The sequence below is a fragment of the Leopardus geoffroyi genome, chromosome D2 (assembly GCF_018350155.1).
Source record: "Leopardus geoffroyi isolate Oge1 chromosome D2, O.geoffroyi_Oge1_pat1.0, whole genome shotgun sequence".
In the NCBI taxonomy this organism is placed as follows: Eukaryota; Metazoa; Chordata; class Mammalia; order Carnivora; family Felidae; genus Leopardus; species Leopardus geoffroyi.
The window spans coordinates 76,424,045-76,434,679 of NC_059334.1; positions in this window are offsets into that span (position 1 = coordinate 76,424,045).

Consider the following 10,635-nt stretch of genomic DNA (forward strand, 5'->3'; position numbering starts at 1 on the left):
GTATTAGTTTCCTATTGTGGCCGTAGCAAACTGAGTGCCTTAAAATAAGGAATTTATTATCTTACAAGTCTGGAGGTCAGAAGTCCAAAATCAGTTCCAACAGGCTAAAATCAAGGTATTGGTAGAGTTGGTTCTTTCTGAAGTCTAGGGGAGAATGGGTTCCTTACTCTTCCCATCTTACAGAGGTTGCCTGCCTTCCTTGACTTTTGGCCCATCTTCAAAGAGCATGGCATCGTCTTTCCTTTCTGACCTCTGCTTCTGTCCTTACACCTCTTTCTGACTGATCTTCCTGCCTCCCTCTTTCACTCACAAGGACCCTTTGTAATTACACTGAGACAGGGTAATCTCCCCATCTCAACACCTTTAATCACATCAGCAAAGCCCCTTTTCCCATAACACAGTGTGTTGATTTTGGGGATTAGGACCTAGAAGTCTTGGGTAGGCCATTATTCAGCTTACCACACATAACCTACTTTTATTAATTTAGTTACTTTTAACCATCTAACAATAGCTGAGAACTCTCCACCCTAAAAGGAAGTTATAAGGACAGCAGTTTACAACTAAATGTATGGTTTATGTACAACTAAATGTAGTTCCTGAGACACTAACTCATCCTCTTTACCCCCCAAACCAGGTTAACATAATCATGAATCTTTACCATCTCTTGTTTTCCTTTTTTATAAACTTTTATTCCATATATGTATTTATATGGAATACATATATATATATATATATATATATATATATATATATATATAAAGTGGGTGTATACAATGTATTTTTAATTGTTTAAAATGTAATTGCCCCCCCCCCCCCGCCCAAAAAAAGGATGTGTGCACTACACACCTATTAGAATGGCTAAAATCCAGAACACCGACAACACCAAATGCTGGTAAGGATGCAGAGCAACAGACACATTCGTTGCTGGTGGGAGTACAAAATGGTACAACCACCTTGGAAGACATTTTGGCAGTTTTTTACAAAACGAAACCATAGCTTCTAGGTATTTACCCAAATAAGTTGAAAACGTATGTCTGCACAAAAACCTGCACGTGAATATCTATAGCAGTTTTATTCATAATTACAAAATATTGGAAGCAACTAAGGTGTCTTGCAATAAGGGAATGGATAAACTGTAGTCTATCCACACGATGGAATATTATTCAGTGAAAGAAAAAACATGAGCTATCAAGCCCCACAAAAAAACCCATGGGGCAATCTTAAATGCGTATCGCCAAGTGAGAGAAGCCAGTCCGAAAGGACTACGTACTGTATGATTCCAACTATGTGCCATTCCGGAAAAGGCATAAGTATGGACACTAAAAAGATGAATGGTTGCCAGGGGCAGAGAAGGAGGGGCAACAAATGGGTGGAACACAGGGCATTTTTTTTTTAATTTTTTTTTAATGTTTATTCATCCTTGAGACAGAGACAGAGCATGAATGGGGGAGGGTCAGAGAGAGGGAGACACGGAATCTGAAACAGGCTCCAAGCACCGAGCTGTCAGTACAGAGACTGACGCGGGTCTCGAACTCACGGACCGCGAGATCACGACCTGAGCCGAAGTCGGCCGCTCAACCGACTGAGCCACCCAGGCACCCCTGAGCATGGGGCATTTTTAACGGTGGCAACACTATTCTGATACTGTTTGGTGGATCCCATAGAACTGTACAAGGCAGAGTGAATCCTAACGTAAACTACGGGGACTTGAGTAAATAATAGTGTTCGTCAGTTGCAACAACTGTACCACATAAATGCAAGATGGTAATAATGATGAGAGACTATGCCCTGGTGGGGGGGAGGGTGTATTGGAACTTCGTACTTTCTGCACCATTTTTCTATAAACCTGAAACTCTAAAAACATGAAGTCTGTTACAAAGGGAAAAATAGGCCTTTGTATCCTTTCGAGGCCTTTTCTGCCTAGTATAATGTGTAAGATTCAGTTGTATCTTATGTATTTGGCTTTCATTTTCACTATCGTATGATTTCTAGTGTGTGAATCTACCACAGTTTGTCTGATTTTTCATGGAAATGGACATTTGGGTTACCTTTGGGTTTTTAGTATTATGGACAGCGCTGCGATGAACATACCTTACCTGTATGTGTCTCCTATTACAGATGTGCAAGAGCTTTCTTTGATCTGTTTGGGTTTATACCTAAAGTAGAAATGTCCTGTCACAGGGGTATGTGAATATTCAGCTTTCAAAGATAATGTCAAATATCTTTTCTGAAGGAGCTGTACTGACTTGCACTCCCATTAGCATTGTGTAGGAGGTCTTAGGCCTGGATCCACATTCCCTTTAACACTTGGTTTTGTCAGACATTTTACATTTTTATCAATCTAAGTGTGAGCTCAATTCGGTCTTAATTTGCACTCACCTAATCAATGAGATTGAACATCTCTCCATATTTTATTAGCCACATGTGTTTCCTCTTCTGAATAATGCCTGTTGATATCTTTTGCCTGTTTTTCTATGAGGTTATATGTGCTTTTCTCGTTGACTTTTATGAATTCTCATGGTAATTTTTTCTCAGTTACTTATACTGCAAAATCTTCTCCCAGTTTGTAAGTTGTTTCTTTCTCTTTATAAATCCCTTTAATGAACCAAAGGTCTTAATTTTAATTTTTTTAATGTTTATTTTATTTTTCAGAGAGAGACCGAGCATGAGCAGGAGAGGGGCAGAGAGAGAGGGAGACACAGGATCCGAAGCAGGCTCCAGGCTCTGAGCTGTCAGCACAGAGCCCAGCACGGGGCTCAAACTCACGGACTGTGAGATCATAACCTGAGCCGAAGTCGGACGCTTAACCAACTGAGCCACCCAGGTACCCCATAAGAGGTCTTCATTTTAAAGTGGTCGGATCCACTGTGTGTGTGTGTGTGTGTGTGTGTCTTTTAAGAAATACTTCCTTACTTTAAGCCTAAATTTTAGACTCTAAAAAATACCAGTGGAGTCTACTAAAACTTTTTAAACTTTGTATTTTAACACTTAAGTCATTAATCCCCCTGGAATTAAATTTTATATACATGTAGGGTAGGGCTCCAATTGCATATTTTTCCATATGAATAACCATTATTTTTAAACCATATTTACCAAACAGCTTCCTAACCATTTTCAGTTGCTCAGACATGCTCCCTCTTGTCACTGTGCAGTTTGGGTCCTCTTAAGAAGACACCAAAACAGGATTAGATGTGCAAGAGATGCACTGAGGGAAACTTGTGAAAGATGGACGGAGAAGGGAACTCGTTCTCCTTGTGAAAGGAGAGAAGGAAGGGAGGAAGGAAGGAAGGGAGAGAAGGAAAGAAGGAGGGAAGGGAGGGAGGGAGGAAGGAAAGAAGGAAGGCTGGCTTGCAATTGCCTCGGACACTGCATGACTCTTAAGAAAGTCTTGGCTAGGCAGCTGGGGAGCCCCAGAACAAAGAATGCCCCTTAGAAAAATCCCATGTCGAGCAGAAATGACCCAGCTTCAGGAATTCCACAATCTCAGTCACTGGCTGAAAGCAGCTCTGGGAGACAGACAGCATGGCTTCTGCATGAATGCCACGGTGGATGTGAAGTCACTAGTTCCTGTCCTGGTCTCAGAAGACCTGGAGGCTGTCCACTGACTCCACTTGTTGCGGCAGGTGCTCTGGGAGGAAAGTCTCCGTAGGGCATATATGTGCTGGTTTGTTTCTGGGCTCTCTATTCCACTGGCTCTCTATTCCACTATGCCTGTGCCAGGACAAAAATAGATCCTCCTAATAAGTTCTAATCCTTGTGGGGTTAGTCTCCTTCTTCCCGCTCTTCTTTAGAAGTGTCCTTGTTACTCTTGGCCCTTTACTCTTCCAAATGTCTTCAAAGCTTTTAAGCAGAGGATCAATATCAGATCTATACTGTAGCAGGGTCACGCCAGCAGGTGTGTGGGTTGTTACAGGGATGGAAAATTTCAGGTGGACAGAGCTCCTAGGGCGTAATTTCAATAATCCAGGTAAGAGATAAGGAGGTATAGATTGAGTGGATTTAGGCAGTAACAGTGAGAAAAGACAGAAGGTGATGGATACAATCTAATAGGGAGACAGAAGGGTGGGAGAAAGGGAAAACTGAGATAATTCCCATGTTAATGGCTTGGCTGTCTGCCCAGATTGGGAGCCTTTCACTGAGTCAGGAAATACAGGAGGAAGAACAGGTTTCAGGGAAAGTTAGTTTGGTTTTGTATCTGCAGATGGGGCATGTATTTAAAGCTGCTCAGTGTACAAATGGATGTAGAAGTCTGGAGCTCATGTAGAGGCCCAGACTGGCTTTGGGAATAACCAATCTACAGTGTATTTGAAGTCTCAGAATGAGACTTCATACTGGGGAAAGTGAGGGAATAAGAAGGCTGAAAGCTTGGGAAGACCCTAACATATAAAGGGAGAAGTCTGATGAGGGCGCCTGGGTGGCTAATTTGGTTAAGCGTCCAGCTTTGGCTCGGCTCCTGATCTCATGGCTCATGGGTTCGAGCCCCACATTGGGCCCTGTGTGGAGCCTGCTTCTGATTCTCTGCCTCCTTCTCTGCCCCACCCTGGCTCTCTCTCTCTCTCTCTCTCTCTCTCTCTCTCAAAGATAAATAAACACTAAAAGAGAGAGAGACAGAGACAGAGAAGTCAGAGGAGGAGGAACTAGCTAAAAAATAAATGATGAGGAATAATTAAAAGGAAAAGCTACTATCTAGAACCCCTTAGGATGGCTACTAGCAAAAACCAAACAGCAAATAACAAGAGTTGGCAAGAAAGTAGAAAAACCGGAACCCTGGTACACCGTTGATGTGAATGTCAAATGATGCAAGTGCTGTGTGAAAAAGTATGGAGGTTCTTCAAAATTAAAAATAGAATTACCACATGGTCCAGCAATTCCACTTTTGAATATATATCTGAAGGAATTGAAATTGGGTCTTGAAGAGATATTTGTACACCCATGTTCATAGCAACACTATTCATAACAGCCAAAAGATGAAAGTGACTATCCATTGATGGATGAAGGGGTAAACAAAATGTGGTTTTATATTCAATGGAATGTTATTTAGCCTTAAAAAGGAGCAAACTTTTGACACGTGCTACAATGTGGAGGGATCTTGAGGACATCATGCAAGTAGAATAAGCCAGTCACAAAGGACAAATATTGAATGATTCCACTTACATTCAGAGACATAAAGTAAAATGGTGGTTGCTAGGGTGGGGAAGTGGGGAGTTGGGGATAACTTTAATGGGCAGAATTTCAGTGTGGGGTGATGACCAAGTTCTGGAGACAGTTGGTGGTGATGGCTGCACCATGATGTGAAGGTATTTCATGCCACCAAACTATACCCTTAAAAGTGGTTAAAATGGTAAACTTTAGGGGCGCCTGGGTGGCTCAGTCGGTTGAGCAACCGACTTCAGCTCAGGTCATGATCTCATGGTTTGTGAGTTCGAGCCCCGTGTCGGGCTCTGTGCTGACAGCTCAGAGCCTGGAGCCTGCTTCGGATTCTGTGTCTCCCTCTCTCTCTGCCCCTCCCCCACTCATGCTCTGTCTCTCTCTGTCTCAGAAATAAATAAATATTAAAAAAAATTTTTAAATGGTAAACTTTATGTTATATGGATTTGACCACAATGTTTTAAAAGGCTCTGTGAAAGATTTCTTCAAGAAGAATGAATGTATTGAACACCTAATTTGTGTGATCTTCTTGAAAGGAGAGCAAACAATGAGGGAGTATTGGAGAAGATGTTAATAATAAGTACGTGGAAAACCCAACAAACAGACAAGGCGTTTATCAACTCCTTAAAAAGACAGCTGTATAGGAAAGGAAAACTAGTTGCATTCTATTATTGGCTTAGCTGTGCAGAGCTGTGTTTTACATGGCCATAATAACAAAAATGTTGAATACTGATTTAACTTAAATTTTAATATGGCACATATAATATGGCACACATTGGTTTGTGTGGCAGATGAGGAGTAAAACAGATAAATTCTTCTGTGTTGGGAAGTCAACAGATAATACCTAAAATTGGGAAACCAGGAAGTAGGAATACAGTCCAGCTATTTAAAGACAAGGAGATAAACAATAAAAATTCTGTTAAGTGGTGCCTGGGTGGCTCAGTCGGTTGGGCGTCCAACTTTGGCTCGGGTCATGATCTCTCGGTTTGAGAGTTTGAGCCCCATGTCGGGCTCTGTGCTGACAGCTCAGAGCCTGGAGCCTGCTTCAGATTTTCTCTCTCTCTCTCTCTCTCTCTTTCTCTGCTCTTCCCCCACTCACTCTCGCTCGCTCTCTCTCAAAAATAAATAAACATTAAAAAAAAAAGATTTTAAAAAATATTAAAAAAAATTTCAGTTAAGAGTTGAAAGTGGGTGGTTCCAGGAGGGGAATTTCTGGATTTCCTAGTAAGCCTTATAGAGTTATTTGATTCTTTAAACTACATAGATCTAATTTAAAAAATAAAAATTAGGGGCACCTGGGTGGCTTAGTCCATGGAACATCCGACTTTGGCTCAGGTCATGATCACACAATACGTGGGTTCAAGCCCCGCATCGGGCTGTGTGCTGACAGCTCAGAGCCAAGCCTGTTTCAGATTCTGTGTCTCCCTCTCTCTCTGCCCTGCCCCGTTCATGCTCTGTCTCTCTCAAAAATAAGTAAACATTGAAAAAAAAATTTAAATAAATTTAAAAAATAAAAATTAATCTTAAAAAAAAAAAAGAAAAGAATTGATATGGAAACCAATCCTCCCCTTCCTAATTCTGGACTTCAGGCCTGTGAGTAGCCTGTAGATGACAAAAGGCCCCACTTCTCATAAAACCAGGCAACTAAAAGAAATGGTAAAAGGCCAAGCTGAATTCAAAATTGTACAAGTGAGGAACTAGAGACGTGGAAAGTACAGCCCACAGCAATCTCAGCCCCTAGTGCCGTCAGAGGCTGCAGTGTGTGAAGTCATCTAGAATCAATTTAGAAAAATCACAAACCTGTGATCTACATGAAAAGTAAGAGGTCCTCAAATCTGTGGTCCGTGACTTTGAGGACCAGGAATCTGTTAAGTCTTCCAGAAGTCTGGACGTACTTGTCTACATAGCCCTCCACCTTCCTGATCTCACTGTCTGCTAGACCAGGGTTCTACTCTGGACACAGTCATCAGTCAGGAGACTCTGCCTTAATTCTTCACCCCCTTGTCCTTCACCCCAAATCCCTAACCTTAGATTCTTCTATTTGGTCCTTTTCACTGGCTGTCAAGGATTGCCAGAGAAAAAGTGGATAACCTTGCCAATGGGCACCATTACAGGTATACAGTTTCTGATCTCAATTGGGCCCTTAAGTCCGCTTAGCATTCCTTTTGTCCCTCCATTTCTTCTCTGTCAAATATGTATAAAACAGCACCACAGGATTGCCATAAAAAGTCAGTGGAATTACACACGGAAAGCATTTGGCCCAGGGTCTGAGACAGGGCGCTGAATAAAAATTATTTTATATGCAAATTATTCCCAAGTCTTTCTCCATTTCCTGAGCTCCATACTTGAATTTTGAATAATCTCATGGGCTCTTTACCCCACTCAAAATTCCACTCTGGCATTCCCTATCTTGATGAATGATGTCATCCCTGCAAGCTAGAAACCTCAACCGTGTACTTTACCATTTCTCTTACTCTCTACATTCCTTTGATCCCAGGGTCCCCTGTCCATTCCTTTTCCCCTCTGACTTATTTAAATCTGTCCCTCTCCAACTTTTCTTTATCACTTTGGTCTATAACTTGCACTGATTATTGGAATTCCTTTCCTTCCTGGTTCTTCATGCCATCATTCTCTCTCCCTTCTAGTACACTGCCCATTTTGTCACTAATCTTTCTTTTTTTTTTATTTTATTTTTTTTTATTTTATCTTTTTTTTTTTTAACGTTTATTTATTTTTGAGACAGAGAGAGACAGGGCATGAACGGGGGAGGGGCAGAGAGAGAGGGAGACACAGAATCTGAAACAGGCTCCAGGCTCTGAGCTGTCAGCACAGAGCCTGATGCGGGGCTCGAACTCACGGACCGTGAGATCATGACCTGAGCCGAAGTCGGACGCTTAACCGACCAAGCCACCCGGGCGCCCCTCTTTCTTTTTTTTTTTTAATTGGACTTTAAATGTACAGAATTGGATTTATCACAATCCTTGGTTTTCAACACACTGTCATCATTGGTCCATGTGTAGCCCTTCTTAATTTTATTCGTATTTTAATGAACTAACGAGCAGCCATGATCTCACCAGCTAACCTGGGAACTAGTACATTGATAATAACATAGGCACTTACAGGCTTCTTCTATTTCTCATTCCCGTACCTTCTTCCCACAGATGTTAAGTCCTATCCTAAAGTTTGAGTTTACCATTATCTTTATTTTCTAAATTAGAATTTTAATGCATGTATGTGTATATATATATTGTTTAGTTTTCCTTCTTATAACTATGGAAGAGCATATAATGCCATATGTAGTCTTGCTGTTTTCATTCCTTCATATTTATTACCTTGGCTAAAATTGTTTAAAAGACCTGACAATACCGAGTGGTAGATAGGATAGGAGCAACTGAAACTCATCTATTGCCGGTGAAAATGCAAAATGGTATAACCACTTATGGAAAACAGTTACTTTGGAAAACCATTTTGGCTATTAATTACACAGTTAAACATATTCTTACTATATGATTTAGCTATCCTACTCCAAATCAGTAACCCAATTGAAATGAAAACTTATATCTGCACAAAACCCATACAGGAATGTTTACAGCAGCTTTAGTCATGTTCACTTTGTGAAATATCTTGTGATGGTTATGTGTCAACTTGACTAGACTATGGTACCCAACTGTTTGGTCTAACATTAGCCCAGATGTTGCTGTGGAAGTATTTTATAGAGGTGATTAACATTTACAGTCAGTTGGCTTTAAGTAATGATTACCCTTGATAATGTGGGTGGGCCTCACCAAATCAGTTGCTTACCAGCAAAAACTGAGGTTTCCTAAAGAAAGACTTCTGCCTTGAAACTGTAACATAGAGGTCCTGCCTGAGTCTCCAAGCCTACTGGCCAGCCCTACAGATACTGGACTCACCTGCCCGCCTCTCTCATCACATGAGCTAATTCCCTTTCTCTAGATACAGGTGATAGGGATCTAGATAGATATAGATGCATGTATATGTACACATGTGTATGTATATCCTATGGAACTTGTTTTTCTGGAGAACCCTGACTGATACCCATCCCAAATTGTCCTTAAACTTCTGAAAGGATACACAAACTGGTGCATGATACAATGGAATAATGCTTAGCAATGAAGAAGAATTAGCTAGGCAGGCAACAACAGGAAGGAACCTCAAATGCATCTCGCTAAATGAAATACACCAGGTTCAAAAAGCCATATGCTATATGACTCCATCTGTATGAAATTCTGAAAAAGGCAAAACTATAGGAACGAAAAGCAGATCAGTGGTTGCCAGAGGCTAAGAAGGGCTGGTGGACGAGTACAGGGAGATTTTGGGGTGTGATTGAATTATTTTATAGCTTGATTCTGTGATGGTTACATGACTAAATTATACCTTCATAAAAATGTGCTAAAGAATGAATAGGAGGCAATCATGTAAAGAAAACTATTCTATTGAAAAGAAACTATATGGCAACATGAAATTGCCTGCTTAACTACATTAAAGATACGTAGAGATTGAGAATAATTCTACAATATAGAATGTTATCTTTTTTTATTACGTTTTTTTATTTTAATTCCAGTATAGGTAACATAGAGTGTTATATTTGTTTTGGGTGTACAATATAGTAGTTATCTTTTTTTTAATGTTTATTTTTGAAGAGAGAGCACATGCACGCACAAATGGGGCAGGGGCAGAGAAAGAGAGGGAGACACAGAATCTGAAGCAGGCCCTAGGCTCCAAGCTGTCAGCACAGAGCCTGACACGGTGCTTGAACCCATGAACGGTGAGATCATGACCCGAGCTAAAGTCAGACGCCCAACTGACTGAGCCACCCAGGTGCTCCCAATTAGTAGTTATCTTAAAAAATGATACGTCCATTAAATTTAATTAAGATATGTATCCTACATAAAGTAAATATGCTTTGATTTTGTAATGTAAACACTGTTATTTAAGAAATCTATACAAAGAAACACCAATAAACTGAGACTGATAAAAACAACAAAAATCCCTGTTGTTGTGTGTGATTATAGTTGATTTTTTAATGCTGTATAACGTTCCCTGGTGTGACCATTGCAATTTATTTATTCCTCTTGTAATGTGCATTTTATGCTACCATGTACAGTGTTGATATGAATATTAAATAAAGAATTATTTAATAAAATATTTGTCCTTTTCCTGAAAATCTTTTATTTCTGTTGCCTACAAAATAAAACTTAATAGGGACCTTTGTGGCTGCATCAGTAGATTGCTCTGGGTCCTGGCTTCTGTCTGGGTTTAGCCAAAGGGGGTACCGGCTAGGCTTGCCAGGTATAATTTGAGTTTCAGATAAGCAACAATACTTTTTTAGCTAAATATTTCTCATGTAATCTGGCAACCCTTGTACTGGCAGGAAGGGGAAAAGAGAGAATTGCATTTATCCCCCCATATTTCCCACCTGCTGGGTCACTGCAGTGGGCTGGCTATATTCCCAAAATCATAACTCTT